A 23,094-nucleotide genomic window follows, 5' to 3' on the forward strand; every position below is an offset into this window, starting at 1 on the left:
TCGTCAGCCTCCTGGTGTTTCATCTCTTCAGCACTCATATGCGCTCAGAGCCAGATTCTCCTTCTTTGGGTTTCCTTTTAAAAAGACCCTTCCCTAGGAAGTGGTGGCTGGTGCCCAGAAGAAGTCATGGGGACAGAGGGAGCAAGGAGGAGCGGAGGCAGCTGGGTACAGGGGAGACAGGCCGGGTCTCTGCCTCTGTGGGACTGAAACAGTCAGACAGCAGCAGCCTGTGTCCCCTGCTCAGCGCCTCCCCCGTCTGCTGTCTGTTGTGTGTGTGCGACAGGGCCTGAATTCCCAGGGGGTATCCAGGTGCGCTGCACCAATGGGGGCCGGACCAGCTCAGCTCTCAGAGGGGTTCTGCCCGTTGCAGCAGCTGGGCCGCAAAACAATTTCGTTTTTTTTAATTCTCATGATTTTGGGGTCCCACTGATACCTGTTTAGCACTTCGGCCTGACCATCCTGCCGACGCCCACAAGCTGGTATCCTAATATTCGGCAATATTCAACTACTGCCACCAGCGACCAGCCTTGCGCTGCAACTTCTCTTTAGTGAAGGGTGCGTCAGGCTTAGCGTGACCAAATGTCCTGATTTTATCGGGACTGTCCTGATTCTTTGGGGATTTGACTTATATACGACCCTAACAACTAATCAGTATGTCAAGAGAAAGGACTGTGTGGTACCCCCGAGCTCTGATTCAGCTGAGAAAGGACCTGCTGCAAAAGCCACCATGCCGGGAGGGTGGGGTGGGCAAAGCTTTGAAATGAGGCCTTGTTAAGTTAGCCAACCCCACCTCCAATTCAGTTTCTATTTTTATGGGTACTAAAGAGAGCTCACAGGAGCTTGGCCGTGCTAGAACATCAATGTCCGGTTGAGCAAAAGAAGAAACCGTGACGAGAAAAGATCTTGATTTTCCACAGTATTCGCACCCCCTTCAGTCAGGGATGACTGATGCTATCCGTAAACACTGGCATGGATCAGATATTATGTGGGAGATTTTTTATATGCTTACCAGGGCTGGGTGCCCAGAAATGAGACAGGCTAGTGATATACAGATGTGATTTTTAACAATGCAAACTTCCTCCACCTACAGATCCTTCAATTACTTGCTTGCATCAAGATTTTTAAAAAGTATTTTAACAATTAGTTATAATTATTTTAAGGAAACACACGTGACAGTGTCTGAGCAAATGCTGTTTGTAAGTTCTTGCGCCTGACCCACGTAATTCCAATGGGAAAAAAACAATTCAACAAAGAACTGGCTTATTTGCTTTCTAAAATGGACTCTTACGTATTTCCATAAATTCCCCTTCACAGGCGTTCTTGCACCTTCTTCTGAGATATCTTGGGGTGCTCACTGTCAGAGACACGATCCTGGCCTAGACTGATCTGTGGTCTGACCTGCTATGGGTATTTCTCCATTCCTGCTAATCTGCAGCTCCCCTCCACGCTTCTATAAACATGGAGTTGATGTTGGAATAATGAACACCCCAGTAATTTTAGCAGTAGGACAGTCTCCACTCTGTTAGTCCTGCTAGAAGACATATCTGGGGTCCTTATCATCTGACATTGTGTCTTCGCTTAGTAGTGGCTTCCTGCTATTTTGTGATGCAACTTCTTTCTCCTTCAAAACCAATCGAATACACTCGACATTCATCGATTCCAAGGCCAGAAGGGACCACTCTGATCACCTCATCTGATCTCTTGTCCAACACTGGCCACAGAACTAACCCGGAATAACTTCTAAAGCATAGACATTGGACAAACATCCGGTCTTGATTTAAAACTTCTCAGTGATGGAGAATCCACAACCACGGCTGGCAAATGGTTCCAATGCCTAATCACACTCCCTGTTAATATTTTACGCCTTATTTCCAGCCTGAATTTTTCGAGCTTCAGCTTCCAGCCATGGTCCAGTGACCTCCTCAACCAGCTCTTGTAAAACTCTTGCATTTGAGTTATCTGGACCTCCTTCTTTAAAAATGTCTAACTTTAATAGCTTCTCTTCAACATCCTCTATTTTAAGACCTTTGTGCTGGACAGGTGTCTATCCTTATACATATGGGATGTCAGTGCGCCCAGTGGTGAGAGCAAAATCTTGTTTATCTCCCTTATGTTAAAAATGTTTACATATCTAAGGTGCCCTCAGTCTGAGTTTGCAATTATAATTACCCCAATATGGACGGGAAAAGTCACCCATGTTATCCTCTTTATACAGCGTGATGAGCATTCTGAACAAGAATGACAGGAGTTTTAATTGATTTAAATCATGGAATGAGAACTTACCATACATGTGTCAGGAAGCTCATGTTCCCTTTTAACTGATCATAGGGTGGTTTTCTTTCTTGCTTGCTTGCTTGCTTTCTTTCAAAAGAGAGACTGTTGCAGAGATTTCCATAATTGTAAGCTACTTGAGACCAGAACCATAGTTTCCTTATGTGTTTGTACAGCCCCTAGCACAATGGGGTCCTGGACCACTAATGATGCTCCTTGGCCTTACCTCTATTCCAGGATTATGCCCCAGATTCTATCACCTTCAGGAGAAGGGACTGTTTCCTGTTGCATGTCTGCTCAGCCCTTGACGCACTGTGGCCCCGGTCTCAGGGGGGGCCTCGAAGAGCTAATGAAATTTGAAGTAATAATAACAGCTCACCTGTACTTCACCAGCACTGACAAACCCTTAGATGAAAGGCTGGCAAAGAGCTGGGAGGGCTTGGCTGATGCGAGTTGAATTATTTGTGGCACCCAGAGAACACTGCAGTGTAAGAAATGCTCCAATGGTTGTCAAGGTTCCTTCCCCACTCTGAATTCTAGGGTACAGATGTGGGGACCTGAATGAAAACCTCCTAAGCTTACTTTTAGCAGCTTAGGTTAAAACTTCCCCAAGGTACAAACTATTTTACCCTTTGCCCTTGGACTTCCACTGCCACCACCAAACGTTTATCTGGCTTTATTTATTAGGAAAGTGTTGTTTGGAAATGTCTTTCCCCGCAAAATCCTCCCAACCCTTGAACCCCACTTCCTGGGGAAGCTTTGGTAAAAATCCTCACCAATTTGCATAGGTGAACACAAACCCAAACCCTTGGGTCTTAAGAACAATGAAAAGCATTCAGTTTCTGAAAAGAAGGATTTTAAGAGAAGTAAAAAAGAATCAGCTCTGTAAAATCAGGATGGTAAGTACCTTACAGGGTAATTAGGTTCAAAACATAGAGAATCCCTCTAGGCAAAACCTTAAGTTACAAAAAGACACACAGACAGGAATCTTCATTCTATTCAGCACAGCTTAATTTCTCAGCCATTCAAAGAAATCATAATCTAACGCATCTCTAGCTAGATTACTTACTACATTCTAAGACTCCATTCCTGTTCTGTCCCCGGCAAAAGCATCACACAGACAGACACAGACCCTTTGTTTTTCTCCCTCCTCCCAGCTTTTGAAAGTACCTTCTCTCCTCATTGGTCATTTTGGTCAGGTGCGAGCGAGGTTATCCTAGCCTCTTAACCCTTTACAGGTGAAAGGGTTTTTCCTCTGGCCAGGAGGGATTTTAAAGGGGGTTACCCTTCCCTTTATATTTATGACAATGGTCTTTTCTCCTTTCTTTCTTTTTAGGTTTCTGCGTTTCTACGAAGTCACCCAGGCTTATCGCGGAAATTTTCTTTCCCCTCTTTTCATGCGATGTGGGTCTTTTAAAGCAAAACACAAGAGAGCTTGAAATGGGTGAGACAGGAGCCAAGCAGTGATTAAAGAGACAAAGAGAGGGCAAAGCAAACACCAGGAGGCAGATGATTCCAGGAAGAGCAAGTTACATTTCAACGCAACAATAATTCGAGGTTGGATGGAAGCTGGGGAATGAAATTATTCCAGTGCTGAAGACGTGACGGTGGATTTGTACAGAGTGAGTGTCTCGGATGTGAGCAATATCTGAGGGTTGACTACGCAGTCAGTTACATCCTACATGAGAAGGTCCTGATCCCATAAGAGAATTAACAGTCTGTGAAAGGATAAACCCCTGGAACCGTCAGTGAAATAAGGAACAAAGCTCAGGAGAACATGAGCTAAGCAAGAGGAGGAAAAATAACTTGCAAAGGGATGTGAGATGTGTGAATTTTTGACAGGGAGGTTGCTTAACCATTGGAAAAACATTGCAAGGGAAGGGGGAGGATCCTCCATCACTAAAAGTCTTCAGATCAAGACCTTTCTGGCAGAGACGCCTTAGAGAATCACAAGATATGGGGTATAAGTATACAGGGGTGACTGGGTGAAATTCTCTGTGCATTATCGTACAGGATGTCAGTCTAGATGGCAATGGTCTCTTCTCACCTTATGCAATTTAAAGGTGAAAATGTAGATAGGGGAATACAGCAATCGAGTTTCCAAGAAATGTGAAACAGAGGTGTACATTTTGAAAGGCAATGCCTGATTGCACGTGGTGCTTGCAAAAGTCTCCCCCATAATGTATAATCCATGGCTGTGCTTATGGATAGCATCAGTAACCCCCTATTGAAGGAGGCATGAATTCTGTGGAAGATTAAGATCTAGTCTCTTAAAAGAGGCCTTGTTTCCTTGACTTCCAATGGTTTTCTAGGACGGCCAAGTCCCCGTGGGGTCTACTCAGTATCTACCACAATAAAAAATAAATTGGAGGTAGGTTCAGCTGACCTAATAAGACCTCATTTCAGAGCTTTGGCCCACAGTATGGAGACTTCTGCAGCAGGTCCTTCTGCAAAGGAGAATGAAACACCAGGAGGCAGACGATGCCAGGAATCACAAATTTTATTGGAGCACGTCTCCATTAAAAGACATGATGGGATAAGAGAAAAAAGGAGGAAAATCTCCCACAGGAAAAAGAGTTGAAAGCACAAGTGTTACAGGATCTCTCCCAGGAACAGCTGACATCCCAGGGGCACAAAGACGGTCAGTTACTCGTTACAAGGGGAGGCATTGACCTTTGGAGAGGAAAAGCAGAAACGGTGCGCAGTGTGCGGATAGAGAGTGGAAACGTTCCTAGAAACACGTCCCACTGCGAGGGGAATGCCAGACCAGCGGAGCGAGGAGAGAGTTTCGGCGCGAGGGGCTGTAATTCATTCTCATTCTGTAGATGTCCGAGGTTCCATGGGTCCTAACAGAGCTTCTTTTCTTTGCAGCAGTGCTGCACGGGGGGGCATTTTTCAGGGCATGGAGGGCACGGAATGCACTTTTCAGGGCACGGAATGCACTTTTCAGGGCACGGGCATGGACATGGATGCACGCATGTAGTACACTTCTTCACGCAGACTTTACAGCAAGGATCCACGCATTTTGTCACACACTTGGTCACACAGACTTTGCAGCAGGGATCCAGGCATTTGGTAGTGCACTTGGTCACACAGCAAGGAGGAGGCAGGCAGGTCTGTTTGCATTGCTGCTGGTAAACCATCTTCCTGGACGTGGGCAAAACTGAAAGACAAAGTAGGCTTCAAGGTTTGCAAAATCAAAACAAACAGCATCATTTTCTCATTAGCCTCATGCACCAGAACATTCAGCAGAATCAGAGCCTGGTGCACTGGGAACACTTCTCCAGAGAGAGCATTACCATTGCCAACCGCTTCAGAAAGAACAAACATAGGGGAGGATGGACTGAAATCCCATTCTAAAGGTCTGCAATGGGATTCGTGAAATAACCTCAAGATACCTAAGCAAAACACTCTTCTGACCAGTAAAATATCTCTGCAGAAGAAAGCAAAACATTCGGTGCAAAATGTACTCTAAGATTGAAAGAGTTATCCTGAGATTAATGGCAGGGCGAGAGATACAGAATGGGTTGAGCAGTATTGGTAACCATTGATCATTACTGCATTCAAATATTTTTCTGCTAGAAGAGTTAAATAAACCACTCAGTGCTTCTGAACGTGCAGGTGGCAAATGGAAGAGCATTTGTGCAAATGTTCTCTTCCCAGGTCCTGAGGCTGCACGAATGTATCTGGAGTTGCATTTCCAGTACAGAGCAGCTTGATTTTTATGGGTGGTGATTCCTTGAATCTACTTACTGCCTTCCTTTCATTGGGAGGATGTGTGCGCAGGCAAGGCCTTTAGAGTCTCTTCTGTTCCCCTCCAGCTCTGCAGCTGGTGTAAATCAGTGGAGCTCCATTGACATCCACAGAATTGAGCAGGTTTTCGCTCGTGAGGAATCGGGCAGTGAGACTGCAGGGGCTATATCCCCTCCATATCGTGTCAGTCTGAGTTACTTGCAGACGCATCTTACTCCTTTGCCCTCAAATCTCCGACCGCTCCCTCCGCCTAGAGGTTTTCCTTTCCCACTTCTCTCTTCTGAAACTCTGAGCCCCGCCCTGTAATTCCCTGTCACACCCACTAATTGAATCTCCTGATTTAGAAAGGGCTGCGTAAATCATGGACGGAGAACATTCAGCACAAACAGAGCTTGGTGCCGTGGGAAACATTTCTGTCAAGAGAGCATTGCCATTGCAAACCACTTGAGAAAGAACAACCCTGACAGAGAATGGACTGAAATCCCTTCCTGCACCCTGCAATGGGATTAGAGAAATCACAGCAAGATACTTACGCAAAGTGCTCTTGTGAACAGCGAGGAAAGGAAAGCCTGAAATGAAGCCCAGCCATGAAGTTAGCTCTCAATAATAAGAACAAGACTTACCAAGTCACCAACTGGAGCAAATGAAGAAGCCGAGTGAATTGAGGAGCACTGGGTCATGAGCCTTTTTATATGGTTTCCATGGCCTGCTCCACGGAAATGAGGCACCCCACAGGTATGTCTCGCTCGAATCACACAGCCTTCAATTGCTCATTTGCATCACTAATGTTGCTAATTATTTTAAATAATTATTTTAAGCGGATGCACGTTCCATATTAGAGGAAATGCTGTTTGGAAGTTCTCTGCCTGATCCACAGAGTCGACATTAGAAAAAGGCAATTCAATTAACACCAGGATTCTTTGCTTTTCCATAAATTCCTTCTTCAGACTGTCTTCCATCTTCCTTTGAGGCATCTGGTACTGGTTGCTGTAGGAGACAGGACACTGGGTGGGATGGATCTTTGCTCTGAGCCATTATGGGTATTTCTTCGTTCCTGCTAATGTACAACTTCCCTTCATGATATACCACCCAGGCAGCTATAGACACAGAGGTGACCTTGGATTCATGGATTCTCAAGTCTTTTTAGCAGAAGGATACTTCAGATCCAGCCCACCCTGTTAATTCTGCTAGAATAAATATTTGTCAGGAGATTCCTACTGATATGGTGTTTGGCTCATTATTATCTGACATTGTGTCATCACTTAGGGGTGGCTTCTTGCCATTTTGCTCTCAAATTTTATTTCAGTTCTTGTATTTTCTAATACAGATGGCAAGCTGCTGTGGCAGGGTCCATCTTGATATATATGGGATGCCAGCGACCCCAGAGGGGAAAGCAATCACCTGTCCATGTCTCAAAAGAGTGGTAGACGATTTTTTTTATTTCATGATTTAAATGACTGAACCTCCTAGAAAAAAGAACAGGAGAACGTGTGGCACCTTAGAGATTAACAAATTTATTTGAGAATAAGCTTTTGTGGGAAGTGGGCTGTAGCTCATGCAACCTTATGCTCAATTTGTTAGGCTCAAAGGTGCCACAACTACTCCTGTTCTTTTTGCAGATACAGACTAATACGGGTGATACTGTGAAACCTGTACCTCCTAGAGGCCCCAACAACGAGAGCAAACTTATTGCTAGGTGCTGTACAAACATATGGCACTTGCCCCAAAGATTTCCATCTAGACGGATAAAAGGTTGGAAGGGAAAGAGGCGTAGGGAGGTGAAGTGACTTGACCAAGATCACACAGGTGGGCAGAGGCAGGGATATAGTCCCGTTCTCCTGTCTCCCCGTGCAATGCCATATCCAGGAGATCCCTCTGCCTCCTGTAAGGTATTGAATTATTGTGACTCACTAGGGGACAGATTCCTTTACTAGAAGAATCCAGAGATATTTTCCAGCCCTTACCTCTTCCAGGGAGGACCTCATTCTTGGAACCCTGTGGCCCAGCTGGTGAGAACAACACACGGGAATTCAAAGAGGAAGATACACCCGTCTCGTCAGCGTCAGAGCCTGAGTCACAGGGTATTGAATCAGCTGCTGCCATCTGAACCCACAGGAGAATCACACCCCCTCAGGGCCCTGCAGCATGAGACTCCACAGTGCCCGTTAATTGACTAAGCAGGAATAGCAAGTGACACCAAAGAAAGGGTCTGCAAGATGCCCTAGGATGGGCTCTTAATGACCCACAAGTGTTGGCTTTAAGGAGGAAAAGGGAACATGATCTTCCTGATACCTGCATAGAAAGCTCCTCATTTTCTGACTAAAAAAATTAAAACTTTCAACCCTTGTTTTTTTCTTCACAACAGTCACTGCCCTGTGTACACAGGATAAGCTGGGTATCTTTCCCTGCCCATATTAGCATAATGACAATTCCACACTCACGTTGATGGCCTCTTAGATCTGTAAATGTTTTGATGGAATGGAGATGGACAGGAGATAGTTCTCACCCGTGGGGGAACTGGCATCTCATACGTATAAAGACGCACCTCCATCACAAGAGTTTACAATCTATATTAGAAAATATTAGAATTAGGATGAAGTTTCAGTGCAAAATAGCAAGAAGGCAACACGAGGTAAAGACACAATGTCACATAACAAAGACCCAAGCTTCTTCTCAGGAAACACCTGACCAATATTCCCTCTAGCAGGAGTAACAGCGGCGAGTAGGCTGCATTTGGAGTCTCCTACTGCTCAAACTACCAAGGAATCCATGAGCCCAGCATCAGCTCTGTGCCCAGAGAGACATGCGTGGTGTATCATGGACGGGAGATGTACATTAGTAGGAGCAGAGGAATACCCCTAGTGGATCAGCTCAGAGATCCATCCAGGCCACTATCTTCTCTCTGCAAGTGAGCAGTACCAGATGCCTCAGAGGAAGATGCAAAAGCCTGCAGAAGGAAGGAATGGAAATCCATAAAGACCATTTTTAAGCAAACAATGCAGTTGTTCATTGAATTGTATTTCTAATATGAATTTTGTAGGTCAGGCGTTTCCTCAAAGATGACACGTGTGTCCACTTAAACTAATTATTAAAAATAATGATGCAAACAAATAGTTGAAGGATGTTTAATTGGAGCAAGTTACTTTATTCAAATCATATTTGCATACCTCTAGGATCTCTCGTTTCCGGATGCCAGGCCATGGAAACCACATAAAAAGGCTCGCATCACAATGCTTCTCAATCGACTCGAAATCTTTACTAGCTCCTGTAGGTGAATTGGGTAAGTCTCCTTCTGATGATTGGGAGCTAACTTTAAGGTTGGGCTTTATTTTTGGCTTTCCTGTCCTTGCTGCTCAGAAGAATGTTTTGCTAAACTATCTTGTGGCTATTTCACGAATCCCATTGCAGGCCATGGGAATGGGATATCAGTCCATCCTCCCCCATGTTTGTTCTTTCTGAAGTGGTTTGCAATGGGAATGCTCTCTGTGGAGAAGTTTTCCTTGTGCACCAGCCTCTGATTCTGCTGAATGTTCCGGTGCACGATGCTCAGGAGAAGATGATGCTGTTTGCCTTGATTTTGCAAACCCTGAAATCTCCTTTGTCTTTCAGGTTTGCCCACGTCCAGGAAGATGGTTTACCAGCAGCAATGCAAACAGACCTGCCTGCCTCCTCCTTGCTGTGTGACCAAGTGTACTACCAAGTGCCTGGATCCCTGCTGCAAAGTCTGTGTGACCAAGTGTGTGAAAAAATGCATGGATCCTTGCTGTAAAGTCTGCGTGAAGAAGTGCACTACATGCGTGCATCCATGCCCATGCCCGTGCCCTCAAAAGTGTGCTCCATGTCCTCCGTGCTTTCCAAAATGCCCACCTGTGGAGCACTGCTGCAAAGAAAAGAAGTTCTGGTAGGGCCCACGGAACCACCGACGACTATGGAATGAAAATGAATTACAGCCCCTCGCACAGTAGCTCTCTCCTCGCTCCGCTGGTCTGCCATTCCCCTTGCAGTGGGACGTGTTTCTGGGAACGTTTCCAGTCTCTGTCCACATACTGCGCACTGTTCTGTCTCTCCTATCGAGAGGTCAATGCCTTCCCTTGTAACGAGTAACTGACCGTCATTGTGCCCTGGGATATCAGCTGTGCTGGGAGAGATCCTGTAAGATTTGTGCTGTAGACTCTTTCCTGTGGGAGATTTTCACCCTTGTTCTCTTTTCCCATCCCGTCTTTTAATGTAGAGCAATAAAAGCTACATTTTACGACATCGTCAGCCTCCTGGTGTTTCATCTCTTCAGCACTCATATGCGCTCAGAGCCAGATTCTCCCTCTTTGGGTTTCCTTTTAAAAAGACCCTTCCCTAGGAAGTGGTGGCTGGTGCCCAGAAGAAGTCATGGGGACAGAGGGAGCAAGGAGGAGCGGAGGCAGCTGGGTACAGGGGAGACAGGCCGGGTCTCTGCCTCTGTGGGACTGAAACAGTCAGACAGCAGCAGCCTGTGTCCCCTGCTCAGCGCCTCCCCCGTCTGCTGTCTGTTGTGTGTGTGCGACAGGGCCTGAATTCCCAGGGGGTATCCAGGTGCGCTGCACCAGTGGGGGCCGGACCAGCTCAGCTCTCAGAGGGGTTCTGCCCGTTGCAGCAGCTGGGCCGCAAAACAATTTCGTTTTTTTTAATTCTCATGATTTTGGGGTCCCACTGATACCTGTTTAGCACTTCGGCCTGACCATCCTGCCGACGCCCACAAGCTGGTATCCTAATATTCGGCAATATTCAACAACTGCCACCAGCGACCAGCCTTGCGCTGCAACTTCTCTTTAGTGAAGGGTGCGTCAGGCTTAGCGTGACCAAATGTCCTGATTTTATCGGGACTGTCCTGATTCTTTGGGGATTTGACTTATATACGACCCTAACAACTAATCAGTATGTCAAGAGAAAGGACTGTGTGGTACCCCCGAGCTCTGATTCAGCTGAGAAAGGACCTGCTGCAAAAGCCACCATGCCGGGAGGGTGGGGTGGGCAAAGCTTTGAAATGAGGCCTTGTTAAGTTAGCCAACCCCACCTCCAATTCAGTTTCTATTTTTATGGGTACTAAAGAGAGCTCACAGGAGCTTGGCCGTGCTAGAACATCAATGTCTGGTTGAGCAAAAGAAGAAACCGTGACGAGAAAAGATCTTGATTTTCCACAGTATTCGCACCCCCTTCAGTCAGGGATGACTGATGCTATCCGTAAACACTGGCATGGATCAGATATTATGTGGGAGATTTTTTATATGCTTACCAGGGCTGGGTGCCCAGAAATGAGACAGGCTAGTGATATACAGATGTGATTTTTAACAATGCAAACTTCCTCCACCTACAGATCCTTCAATTACTTGCTTGCATCAAGATTTTTAAAAAGTATTTTAACAATTAGTTATAATTATTTTAAGGAAACACACGTGACAGTGTCTGAGCAAATGCTGTTTGTAAGTTCTTGCGCCTGACCCACGTAATTCCAATGGGAAAAAAACAATTCAACAAAGAACTGGCTTATTTGCTTTCTAAAATGGACTCTTACGTATTTCCATAAATTCCCCTTCACAGGCGTTCTTGCACCTTCTTCTGAGATATCTTGGGGTGCTCACTGTCAGAGACACGATCCTGGCCTAGACTGATCTGTGGTCTGACCTGCTATGGGTATTTCTCCATTCCTGCTAATCTGCAGCTCCCCTCCACGCTTCTATAAACATGGAGTTGATGTTGGAATAATGAACACCCCAGTAATTTTAGCAGTAGGACAGTCTCCACTCTGTTAGTCCTGCTAGAAGACATATCTGGGGTCCTTATCATCTGACATTGTGTCTTCGCTTAGTAGTGGCTTCCTGCTATTTTGTGATGCAACTTCTTTCTCCTTCAAAACCAATCGAATACACTCGACATTCATCGATTCCAAGGCCAGAAGGGACCACTCTGATCACCTCATCTGATCTCTTGTCCAACACTGGCCACAGAACTAACCCGGAATAACTTCTAAAGCATAGACATTGGACAAACATCCGGTCTTGATTTAAAACTTCTCAGTGATGGAGAATCCACAACCACGGCTGGCAAATGGTTCCAATGCCTAATCACACTCCCTGTTAATATTTTACGCCTTATTTCCAGCCTGAATTTTTCGAGCTTCAGCTTCCAGCCATGGTCCAGTGACCTCCTCAACCAGCTCTTGTAAAACTCTTGCATTTGAGTTATCTGGACCTCCTTCTTTAAAAATGTCTAACTTTAATAGCTTCTCTTCAACATCCTCTATTTTAAGACCTTTGTGCTGGACAGGTGTCTATCCTTATACATATGGGATGTCAGTGCGCCCAGTGGTGAGAGCAAAATCTTGTTTATCTCCCTTATGTTAAAAATGTTTACATATCTAAGGTGCCCTCAGTCTGAGTTTGCAATTATAATTACCCCAATATGGACGGGAAAAGTCACCCATGTTATCCTCTTTATACAGCGTGATGAGCATTCTGAACAAGAATGACAGGAGTTTTAATTGATTTAAATCATGGAATGAGAACTTACCATACATGTGTCAGGAAGCTCATGTTCCCTTTTAACTGATCATAGGGTGGTTTTCTTTCTTGCTTGCTTGCTTGCTTTCTTTCAAAAGAGAGACTGTTGCAGAGATTTCCATAATTGTAAGCTACTTGAGACCAGAACCATAGTTTCCTTATGTGTTTGTACAGCCCCTAGCACAATGGGGTCCTGGACCACTAATGATGCTCCTTGGCCTTACCTCTATTCCAGGATTATGCCCCAGATTCTATCACCTTCAGGAGAAGGGACTGTTTCCTGTTGCATGTCTGCTCAGCCCTTGACGCACTGTGGCCCCGGTCTCAGGGGGGGCCTCGAAGAGCTAATGAAATTTGAAGTAATAATAACAGCTCACCTGTACTTCACCAGCACTGACAAACCCTTAGATGAAAGGCTGGCAAAGAGCTGGGAGGGCTTGGCTGATGCGAGTTGAATTATTTGTGGCACCCAGAGAACACTGCAGTGTAAGAAATGCTCCAATGGTTGTCAAGGTTCCTTCCCCACTCTGAATTCTAGGGTACAGATGTGGGGACCTGAATGAAAACCTCCTAAGCTTACTTTTAGCAGCTTAGGTTAAAACTTCCCCAAGGTACAAACTATTTTACCCTTTGCCCTTGGACTTCCACTGCCACCACCAAACGTTTATCTGGCTTTATTTATTAGGAAAGTGTTGTTTGGAAATGTCTTTCCCCGCAAAATCCTCCCAACCCTTGAACCCCACTTCCTGGGGAAGCTTTGGTAAAAATCCTCACCAATTTGCATAGGTGAACACAAACCCAAACCCTTGGGTCTTAAGAACAATGAAAAGCATTCAGTTTCTGAAAAGAAGGATTTTAAGAGAAGTAAAAAAGAATCAGCTCTGTAAAATCAGGATGGTAAGTACCTTACAGGGTAATTAGGTTCAAAACATAGAGAATCCCTCTAGGCAAAACCTTAAGTTACAAAAAGACACACAGACAGGAATCTTCATTCTATTCAGCACAGCTTAATTTCTCAGCCATTCAAAGAAATCATAATCTAACGCATCTCTAGCTAGATTACTTACTACATTCTAAGACTCCATTCCTGTTCTGTCCCCGGCAAAAGCATCACACAGACAGACACAGACCCTTTGTTTTTCTCCCTCCTCCCAGCTTTTGAAAGTACCTTCTCTCCTCATTGGTCATTTTGGTCAGGTGCGAGCGAGGTTATCCTAGCCTCTTAACCCTTTACAGGTGAAAGGGTTTTTCCTCTGGCCAGGAGGGATTTTAAAGGGGGTTACCCTTCCCTTTATATTTATGACAATGGTCTTTTCTCCTTTCTTTCTTTTTAGGTTTCTGCGTTTCTACGAAGTCACCCAGGCTTATCGCGGAAATTTTCTTTCCCCTCTTTTCATGCGATGTGGGTCTTTTAAAGCAAAACACAAGAGAGCTTGAAATGGGTGAGACAGGAGCCAAGCAGTGATTAAAGAGACAAAGAGAGGGCAAAGCAAACACCAGGAGGCAGATGATTCCAGGAAGAGCAAGTTACATTTCAACGCAACAATAATTCGAGGTTGGATGGAAGCTGGGGAATGAAATTATTCCAGTGCTGAAGACGTGACGGTGGATTTGTACAGAGTGAGTGTCTCGGATGTGAGCAATATCTGAGGGTTGACTACGCAGTCAGTTACATCCTACATGAGAAGGTCCTGATCCCATAAGAGAATTAACAGTCTGTGAAAGGATAAACCCCTGGAACCGTCAGTGAAATAAGGAACAAAGCTCAGGAGAACATGAGCTAAGCAAGAGGAGGAAAAATAACTTGCAAAGGGATGTGAGATGTGTGAATTTTTGACAGGGAGGTTGCTTAACCATTGGAAAAACATTGCAAGGGAAGGGGGAGGATCCTCCATCACTAAAAGTCTTCAGATCAAGACCTTTCTGGCAGAGACGCCTTAGAGAATCACAAGATATGGGGTATAAGTATACAGGGGTGACTGGGTGAAATTCTCTGTGCATTATCGTACAGGATGTCAGTCTAGATGGCAATGGTCTCTTCTCACCTTATGCAATTTAAAGGTGAAAATGTAGATAGGGGAATACAGCAATCGAGTTTCCAAGAAATGTGAAACAGAGGTGTACATTTTGAAAGGCAATGCCTGATTGCACGTGGTGCTTGCAAAAGTCTCCCCCATAATGTATAATCCATGGCTGTGCTTATGGATAGCATCAGTAACCCCCTATTGAAGGAGGCATGAATACTGTGGAAGATTAAGATCTAGTCTCTTAAAAGAGGCCTTGTTTCCTTGACTTCCAATGGTTTTCTAGGACGGCCAAGTCCCCGTGGGGTCTACTCAGTATCTACCACAATAAAAAATAAATTGGAGGTAGGTTCAGCTGACCTAATAAGACCTCATTTCAGAGCTTTGGCCCACAGTATGGAGACTTCTGCAGCAGGTCCTTCTGCAAAGGAGAATGAAACACCAGGAGGCAGACGATGCCAGGAATCACAAATTTTATTGGAGCACGTCTCCATTAAAAGACATGATGGGATAAGAGAAAAAAGGAGGAAAATCTCCCACAGGAAAAAGAGTTGAAAGCACAAGTGTTACAGGATCTCTCCCAGGAACAGCTGACATCCCAGGGGCACAAAGACGGTCAGTTACTCGTTACAAGGGGAGGCATTGACCTTTGGAGAGGAAAAGCAGAAACGGTGCGCAGTGTGCGGATAGAGAGTGGAAACGTTCCTAGAAACACGTCCCACTGCGAGGGGAATGCCAGACCAGCGGAGCGAGGAGAGAGTTTCGGCGCGAGGGGCTGTAATTCATTCTCATTCTGTAGATGTCCGAGGTTCCATGGGTCCTAACAGAGCTTCTTTTCTTTGCAGCAGTGCTGCACGGGGGGGCATTTTTCAGGGCATGGAGGGCACGGAATGCACTTTTCAGGGCACGGAATGCACTTTTCAGGGCACGGGCATGGACATGGATGCACGCATGTAGTACACTTCTTCACGCAGACTTTACAGCAAGGATCCACGCATTTTGTCACACACTTGGTCACACAGACTTTGCAGCAGGGATCCAGGCATTTGGTAGTGCACTTGGTCACACAGCAAGGAGGAGGCAGGCAGGTCTGTTTGCATTGCTGCTGGTAAACCATCTTCCTGGACGTGGGCAAAACTGAAAGACAAAGTAGGCTTCAAGGTTTGCAAAATCAAAACAAACAGCATCATTTTCTCATTAGCCTCATGCACCAGAACATTCAGCAGAATCAGAGCCTGGTGCACTGGGAACACTTCTCCAGAGAGAGCATTACCATTGCCAACCGCTTCAGAAAGAACAAACATAGGGGAGGATGGACTGAAATCCCATTCTAAAGGTCTGCAATGGGATTCGTGAAATAACCTCAAGATACCTAAGCAAAACACTCTTCTGACCAGTAAAATATCTCTGCAGAAGAAAGCAAAACATTCGGTGCAAAATGTACTCTAAGATTGAAAGAGTTATCCTGAGATTAATGGCAGGGCGAGAGATACAGAATGGGTTGAGCAGTATTGGTAACCATTGATCATTACTGCATTCAAATATTTTTCTGCTAGAAGAGTTAAATAAACCACTCAGTGCTTCTGAACGTGCAGGTGGCAAATGGAAGAGCATTTGTGCAAATGTTCTCTTCCCAGGTCCTGAGGCTGCACGAATGTATCTGGAGTTGCATTTCCAGTACAGAGCAGCTTGATTTTTATGGGTGGTGATTCCTTGAATCTACTTACTGCCTTCCTTTCATTGGGAGGATGTGTGCGCAGGCAAGGCCTTTAGAGTCTCTTCTGTTCCCCTCCAGCTCTGCAGCTGGTGTAAATCAGTGGAGCTCCATTGACATCCACAGAATTGAGCAGGTTTTCGCTCGTGAGGAATCGGGCAGTGAGACTGCAGGGGCTATATCCCCTCCATATCGTGTCAGTCTGAGTTACTTGCAGACGCATCTTACTCCTTTGCCCTCAAATCTCCGACCGCTCCCTCCGCCTAGAGGTTTTCCTTTCCCACTTCTCTCTTCTGAAACTCTGAGCCCCGCCCTGTAATTCCCTGTCACACCCACTAATTGAATCTCCTGATTTAGAAAGGGCTGCGTAAATCATGGACGGAGAACATTCAGCACAAACAGAGCTTGGTGCCGTGGGAAACATTTCTGTCAAGAGAGCATTGCCATTGCAAACCACTTGAGAAAGAACAACCCTGACAGAGAATGGACTGAAATCCCTTCCTGCACCCTGCAATGGGATTAGAGAAATCACAGCAAGATACTTACGCAAAGTGCTCTTGTGAACAGCGAGGAAAGGAAAGCCTGAAATGAAGCCCAGCCATGAAGTTAGCTCTCAATAATAAGAACAAGACTTACCAAGTCACCAACTGGAGCAAATGAAGAAGCCGAGTGAATTGAGGAGCACTGGGTCATGAGCCTTTTTATATGGTTTCCATGGCCTGCTCCACGGAAATGAGGCACCCCACAGGTATGTCTCGCTCGAATCACACAGCCTTCAATTGCTCATTTGCATCACTAATGTTGCTAATTATTTTAAATAATTATTTTAAGCGGATGCACGTTCCATATTAGAGGAAATGCTGTTTGGAAGTTCTCTGCCTGATCCACAGAGTCGACATTAGAAAAAGGCAATTCAATTAACACCAGGATTCTTTGCTTTTCCATAAATTCCTTCTTCAGACTGTCTTCCATCTTCCTTTGAGGCATCTGGTACTGGTTGCTGTAGGAGACAGGACACTGGGCGGGATGGATCTTTGCTCTGAGCCATTATGGGTATTTCTTCGTTCCTGCTAATGTACAACTTCCCTTCATGATATACCACCCAGGCAGCTATAGACACAGAGGTGACCTTGGATTCATGGATTCTCAAGTCTTTTTAGCAGAAGGATACTTCAGATCCAGCCCACCCTGTTAATTCTGCTAGAATAAATATTTGTCAGGAGATTCCTACTGATATGGTGTTTGGCTCATTATTATCTGACATTGTGTCATCACTTAGGGGTGGCTTCTTGCCATTTTGCTCTCAAATTTTATTTCAGTTCTTGTATTTTCTAATACAGATGGCAAGCTGCTGTGGCAGGGTCCATCTTGATATATATGGGATGCCAGCGACCCCAGAGGGGAAAGCAATCACCTGTCCATGTCTCAAAAGAGTGGTAGACGATTTTTTTTATTTCATGATTTAAATGACTGAACCTCCTAGAAAAAAGAACAGGAGAACGTGTGGCACCTTAGAGATTAACAAATTTATTTGAGAATAAGCTTTTGTGGGAAGTGGGCTGTAGCTCATGCAACCTTATGCTCAATTTGTTAGGCTCAAAGGTGCCACAACTACTCCTGTTCTTTTTGCAGATACAGACTAATACGGGTGATACTGTGAAACCTGTACCTCCTAGAGGCCCCAACAACGAGAGCAAACTTATTGCTAGGTGCTGTACAAACATATGGCACTTGCCCCAAAGATTTCCATCTAGACGGATAAAAGGTTGGAAGGGAAAGAGGCGTAGGGAGGTGAAGTGACTTGACCAAGATCACACAGGTGGGCAGAGGCAGGGATATAGTCCCGTTCTCCTGTCTCCCCGTGCAATGCCATATCCAGGAGATCCCTCTGCCTCCTGTAAGGTATTGAATTATTGTGACTCACTAGGGGACAGATTCCTTTACTAGAAGAATCCAGAGATATTTTCCAGCCCTTACCTCTTCCAGGGAGGACCTCATTCTTGGAACCCTGTGGCCCAGCTGGTGAGAACAACACACGGGAATTCCAAAGAGGAAAATACACCCGTCTCGTCAGCGTCAGAGCCTGAGTCACAGGGTATTGAATCAGCTGCTGCCATCTGAACCCACAGGAGAATCACACCCCCTCAGGGCCCTGCAGCATGAGACTCCACAGTGCCCGTTAATTGACTAAGCAGGAATAGCAAGTGACACCAAAGAAAGGGTCTGCAAGATGCCCTAGGATGGGCTCTTAATGACCCACAAGTGTTGGCTTTAAGGAGGAAAAGGGAACATGATCTTCCTGATACCTGCATAGAAAGCTCCTCATTTTCTGACTAAAAAAATTAAAACTTTCAACCCTTGTTTTTTTCTTCACAACAGTCACTGCCCTGTGTACACAGGATAAGCTGGGTATCTTTCCCTGCCCATATTAGCATAATGACAATTCCACACTCACGTTGATGGCCTCTTAGATCTGTAAATGTTTTGATGGAATGGAGATGGACAGGAGATAGTTCTCACCCGTGGGGGAACTGGCATCTCATACGTATAAAGACGCACCTCCATCACAAGAGTTTACAATCTATATTAGAAAATATTAGAATTAGGATGAAGTTTCAGTGCAAAATAGCAAGAAGGCAACACGAGGTAAAGACACAATGTCACATAACAAAGACCCAAGCTTCTTCTCAGGAAACACCTGACCAATATTCCCTCTAGCAGGAGTAACAGCGGCGAGTAGGCTGCATTTGGAGTCTCCTACTGCTCAAACTACCAAGGAATCCATGAGCCCAGCATCAGCTCTGTGCCCAGAGAGACATGCGTGGTGTATCATGGACGGGAGATGTACATTAGTAGGAGCAGAGGAATACCCCTAGTGGATCAGCTCAGAGATCCATCCAGGCCACTATCTTCTCTCTGCAAGTGAGCAGTACCAGATGCCTCAGAGGAAGATGCAAAAGCCTGCAGAAGGAAGGAATGGAAATCCATAAAGACCATTTTTAAGCAAACAATGCAGTTGTTCATTGAATTGTATTTCTAATATGAATTTTGTAGGTCAGGCGTTTCCTCAAAGATGACACGTGTGTCCACTTAAACTAATTATTAAAAATAATGATGCAAACAAATAGTTGAAGGATGTTTAATTGGAGCAAGTTACTTTATTCAAATCATATTTGCATACCTCTAGGATCTCTCGTTTCCGGATGCCAGGCCATGGAAACCACATAAAAAGGCTCGCATCACAATGCTTCTCAATCGACTCGAAATCTTTACTAGCTCCTGTAGGTGAATTGGGTAAGTCTCCTTCTGATGATTGGGAGCTAACTTTAAGGTTGGGCTTTATTTTTGGCTTTCCTGTCCTTGCTGCTCAGAAGAATGTTTTGCTAAACTATCTTGTGGCTATTTCACGAATCCCATTGCAGGCCATGGGAATGGGATATCAGTCCATCCTCCCCCATGTTTGTTCTTTCTGAAGTGGTTTGCAATGGGAATGCTCTCTGTGGAGAAGTTTTCCTTGTGCACCAGCCTCTGATTCTGCTGAATGTTCCGGTGCACGATGCTCAGGAGAAGATGATGCTGTTTGCCTTGATTTTGCAAACCCTGAAATCTCCTTTGTCTTTCAGGTTTGCCCACGTCCAGGAAGATGGTTTACCAGCAGCAATGCAAACAGACCTGCCTGCCTCCTCCTTGCTGTGTGACCAAGTGTACTACCAAGTGCCTGGATCCCTGCTGCAAAGTCTGTGTGACCAAGTGTGTGAAAAAATGCATGGATCCTTGCTGTAAAGTCTGCGTGAAGAAGTGCACTACATGCGTGCATCCATGCCCATGCCCGTGCCCTCAAAAGTGTGCTCCATGTCCTCCGTGCTTTCCAAAATGCCCACCTGTGGAGCACTGCTGCAAAGAAAAGAAGTTCTGGTAGGGCCCACGGAACCACCGACGACTATGGAATGAAAATGAATTACAGCCCCTCGCACAGTAGCTCTCTCCTCGCTCCGCTGGTCTGCCATTCCCCTTGCAGTGGGACGTGTTTCTGGGAACGTTTCCAGTCTCTGTCCACATACTGCGCACTGTTCTGTCTCTCCTATCGAGAGGTCAATGCCTTCCCTTGTAACGAGTAACTGACCGTCATTGTGCCCTGGGATATCAGCTGTGCTGGGAGAGATCCTGTAAGATTTGTGCTGTAGACTCTTTCCTGTGGGAGATTTTCACCCTTGTTCTCTTTTCCCATCCCATCTTTTAATGTAGAGCAATAAAAGCTACATTTTACGACATCGTCAGCCTCCTGGTGTTTCATCTCTTCAGCACTCATATGCGCTCAGAGCCAGATTCTCCCTCTTTGGGTTTCCTTTTAAAAAGACCCTTCCCTAGGAAGTGGTGGCTGGTGCCCAGAAGAAGTCATGGGGACAGAGGGAGCAAGGAGGAGCGGAGGCAGCTGGGTACAGGGGAGACAGGCCGGGTCTCTGCCTCTGTGGGACTGAAACAGTCAGACAGCAGCAGCCTGTGTCCCCTGCTCAGCGCCTCCCCCGTCTGCTGTCTGTTGTGTGTGTGCGACAGGGCCTGAATTCCCAGGGGGTATCCAGGTGCGCTGCACCAGTGGGGGCCGGACCAGCTCAGCTCTCAGAGGGGTTCTGCCCGTTGCAGCAGCTGGGCCGCAAAACAATTTCATTTTTTTTAATTCTCATGATTTTGGGGTCCCACTGATACCTGTTTAGCACTTCGGCCTGACCATCCTGCCGACGCCCACAAGCTGGTATCCTAATATTCGGCAATATTCAACTACTGCCACCAGCGACCAGCCTTGCGCTGCAACTTCTCTTTAGTGAAGGGTGCGTCAGGCTTAGCGTGACCAAATGTCCTGATTTTATCGGGACTGTCCTGATTCTTTGGGGATTTGACTTATATACGACCCTAACAACTAATCAGTATGTCAAGAGAAAGGACTGTGTGGTACCCCCGAGCTCTGATTCAGCTGAGAAAGGACCTGCTGCAAAAGCCACCATGCCGGGAGGGTGGGGTGGGCAAAGCTTTGAAATGAGGCCTTGTTAAGTTAGCCAACCCCACCTCCAATTCAGTTTCTATTTTTATGGGTACTAAAGAGAGCTCACAGGAGCTTGGCCGTGCTAGAACATCAATGTCCGGTTGAGCAAAAGAAGAAACCGTGACGAGAAAAGATCTTGATTTTCCACAGTATTCGCACCCCCTTCAGTCAGGGATGACTGATGCTATCCGTAAACACTGGCATGGATCAGATATTATGTGGGAGATTTTTTATATGCTTACCAGGGCTGGGTGCCCAGAAATGAGACAGGCTAGTGATATACAGATGTGATTTTTAACAATGCAAACTTCCTCCACCTACAGATCCTTCAATTACTTGCTTGCATCAAGATTTTTAAAAAGTATTTTAACAATTAGTTATAATTATTTTAAGGAAACACACGTGACAGTGTCTGAGCAAATGCTGTTTGTAAGTTCTTGCGCCTGACCCACGTAATTCCAATGGGAAAAAAACAATTCAACAAAGAACTGGCTTATTTGCTTTCTAAAATGGACTCTTACGTATTTCCATAAATTCCCCTTCACAGGCGTTCTTGCACCTTCTTCTGAGATATCTTGGGGTGCTCACTGTCAGAGACACGATCCTGGCCTAGACTGATCTGTGGTCTGACCTGCTATGGGTATTTCTCCATTCCTGCTAATCTGCAGCTCCCCTCCACGCTTCTATAAACATGGAGTTGATGTTGGAATAATGAACACCCCAGTAATTTTAGCAGTAGGACAGTCTCCACTCTGTTAGTCCTGCTAGAAGACATATCTGGGGTCCTTATCATCTGACATTGTGTCTTCGCTTAGTAGTGGCTTCCTGCTATTTTGTGATGCAACTTCTTTCTCCTTCAAAACCAATCGAATACACTCGACATTCATCGATTCCAAGGCCAGAAGGGACCACTCTGATCACCTCATCTGATCTCTTGTCCAACACTGGCCACAGAACTAACCCGGAATAACTTCTAAAGCATAGACATTGGACAAACATCCGGTCTTGATTTAAAACTTCTCAGTGATGGAGAATCCACAACCACGGCTGGCAAATGGTTCCAATGCCTAATCACACTCCCTGTTAATATTTTACGCCTTATTTCCAGCCTGAATTTTTCGAGCTTCAGCTTCCAGCCATGGTCCAGTGACCTCCTCAGCCAGCTCTTGTAAAACTCTTGCATTTGAGTTATCTGGACCTCCTTCTTTAAAAATGTCTAACTTTAATAGCTTCTCTTCAACATCCTCTATTTTAAGACCTTTGTGCTGGACAGGTGTCTATCCTTATACATATGGGATGTCAGTGCGCCCAGTGGTGAGAGCAAAATCTTGTTTATCTCCCTTATGTTAAAAATGTTTACATATCTAAGGTGCCCTCAGTCTGAGTTTGCAATTATAATTACCCCAATATGGACGGGAAAAGTCACCCATGTTATCCTCTTTATACAGCGTGATGAGCATTCTGAACAAGAATGACAGGAGTTTTAATTGATTTAAATCATGGAATGAGAACTTACCATACATGTGTCAGGAAGCTCATGTTCCCTTTTAACTGATCATAGGGTGGTTTTCTTTCTTGCTTGCTTGCTTGCTTTCTTTCAAAAGAGAGACTGTTGCAGAGATTTCCATAATTGTAAGCTACTTGAGACCAGAACCATAGTTTCCTTATGTGTTTGTACAGCCCCTAGCACAATGGGGTCCTGGACCACTAATGATGCTCCTTGGCCTTACCTCTATTCCAGGATTATGCCCCAGATTCTATCAC

At 45.4% G+C, this 23,094-nt stretch overlaps 4 long non-coding RNA genes across 4 annotated transcripts; 2 read left to right on the plus strand and 2 right to left on the minus strand.

Annotated features, from left to right (window-relative positions):
* Positions 1-4,753: 4,753 nt before the first annotated feature.
* On the minus strand, positions 4,754-6,678 carry LOC311512710. The gene is made up of 2 exons (XR_014709542.1): positions 6,648-6,678; positions 4,754-5,434 (listed from the first exon to the last, which is right to left on the minus strand). It is a non-coding gene; the product is annotated as an uncharacterized lncRNA (long non-coding RNA).
* A 2,593-nt stretch (positions 6,679-9,271) lies between these two features.
* On the plus strand, positions 9,272-10,281 carry LOC311512704. The gene is made up of 2 exons (XR_014709537.1): positions 9,272-9,304; positions 9,634-10,281. It is a non-coding gene; the product is annotated as an uncharacterized lncRNA (long non-coding RNA).
* Positions 10,282-15,034: 4,753 nt separating this feature from the next.
* Positions 15,035-16,959, minus strand: LOC311512707. Its single transcript, XR_014709539.1, has 2 exons — positions 16,929-16,959; positions 15,035-15,715 (listed from the first exon to the last, which is right to left on the minus strand). It is a non-coding gene; the product is annotated as an uncharacterized lncRNA (long non-coding RNA).
* A 2,594-nt stretch (positions 16,960-19,553) lies between these two features.
* LOC311512703 lies at positions 19,554-20,563 on the plus strand. The gene is made up of 2 exons (XR_014709536.1): positions 19,554-19,586; positions 19,916-20,563. It is a non-coding gene; the product is annotated as an uncharacterized lncRNA (long non-coding RNA).
* The last annotated feature ends 2,531 nt before the right edge of the window (positions 20,564-23,094 follow it).

This window comes from Lepidochelys olivacea (assembly GCF_965140295.1).
Source record: "Lepidochelys olivacea isolate rLepOli2 genome assembly, chromosome: 24".
NCBI lineage: Eukaryota > Metazoa > Chordata > Testudines > Cheloniidae > Lepidochelys > Lepidochelys olivacea.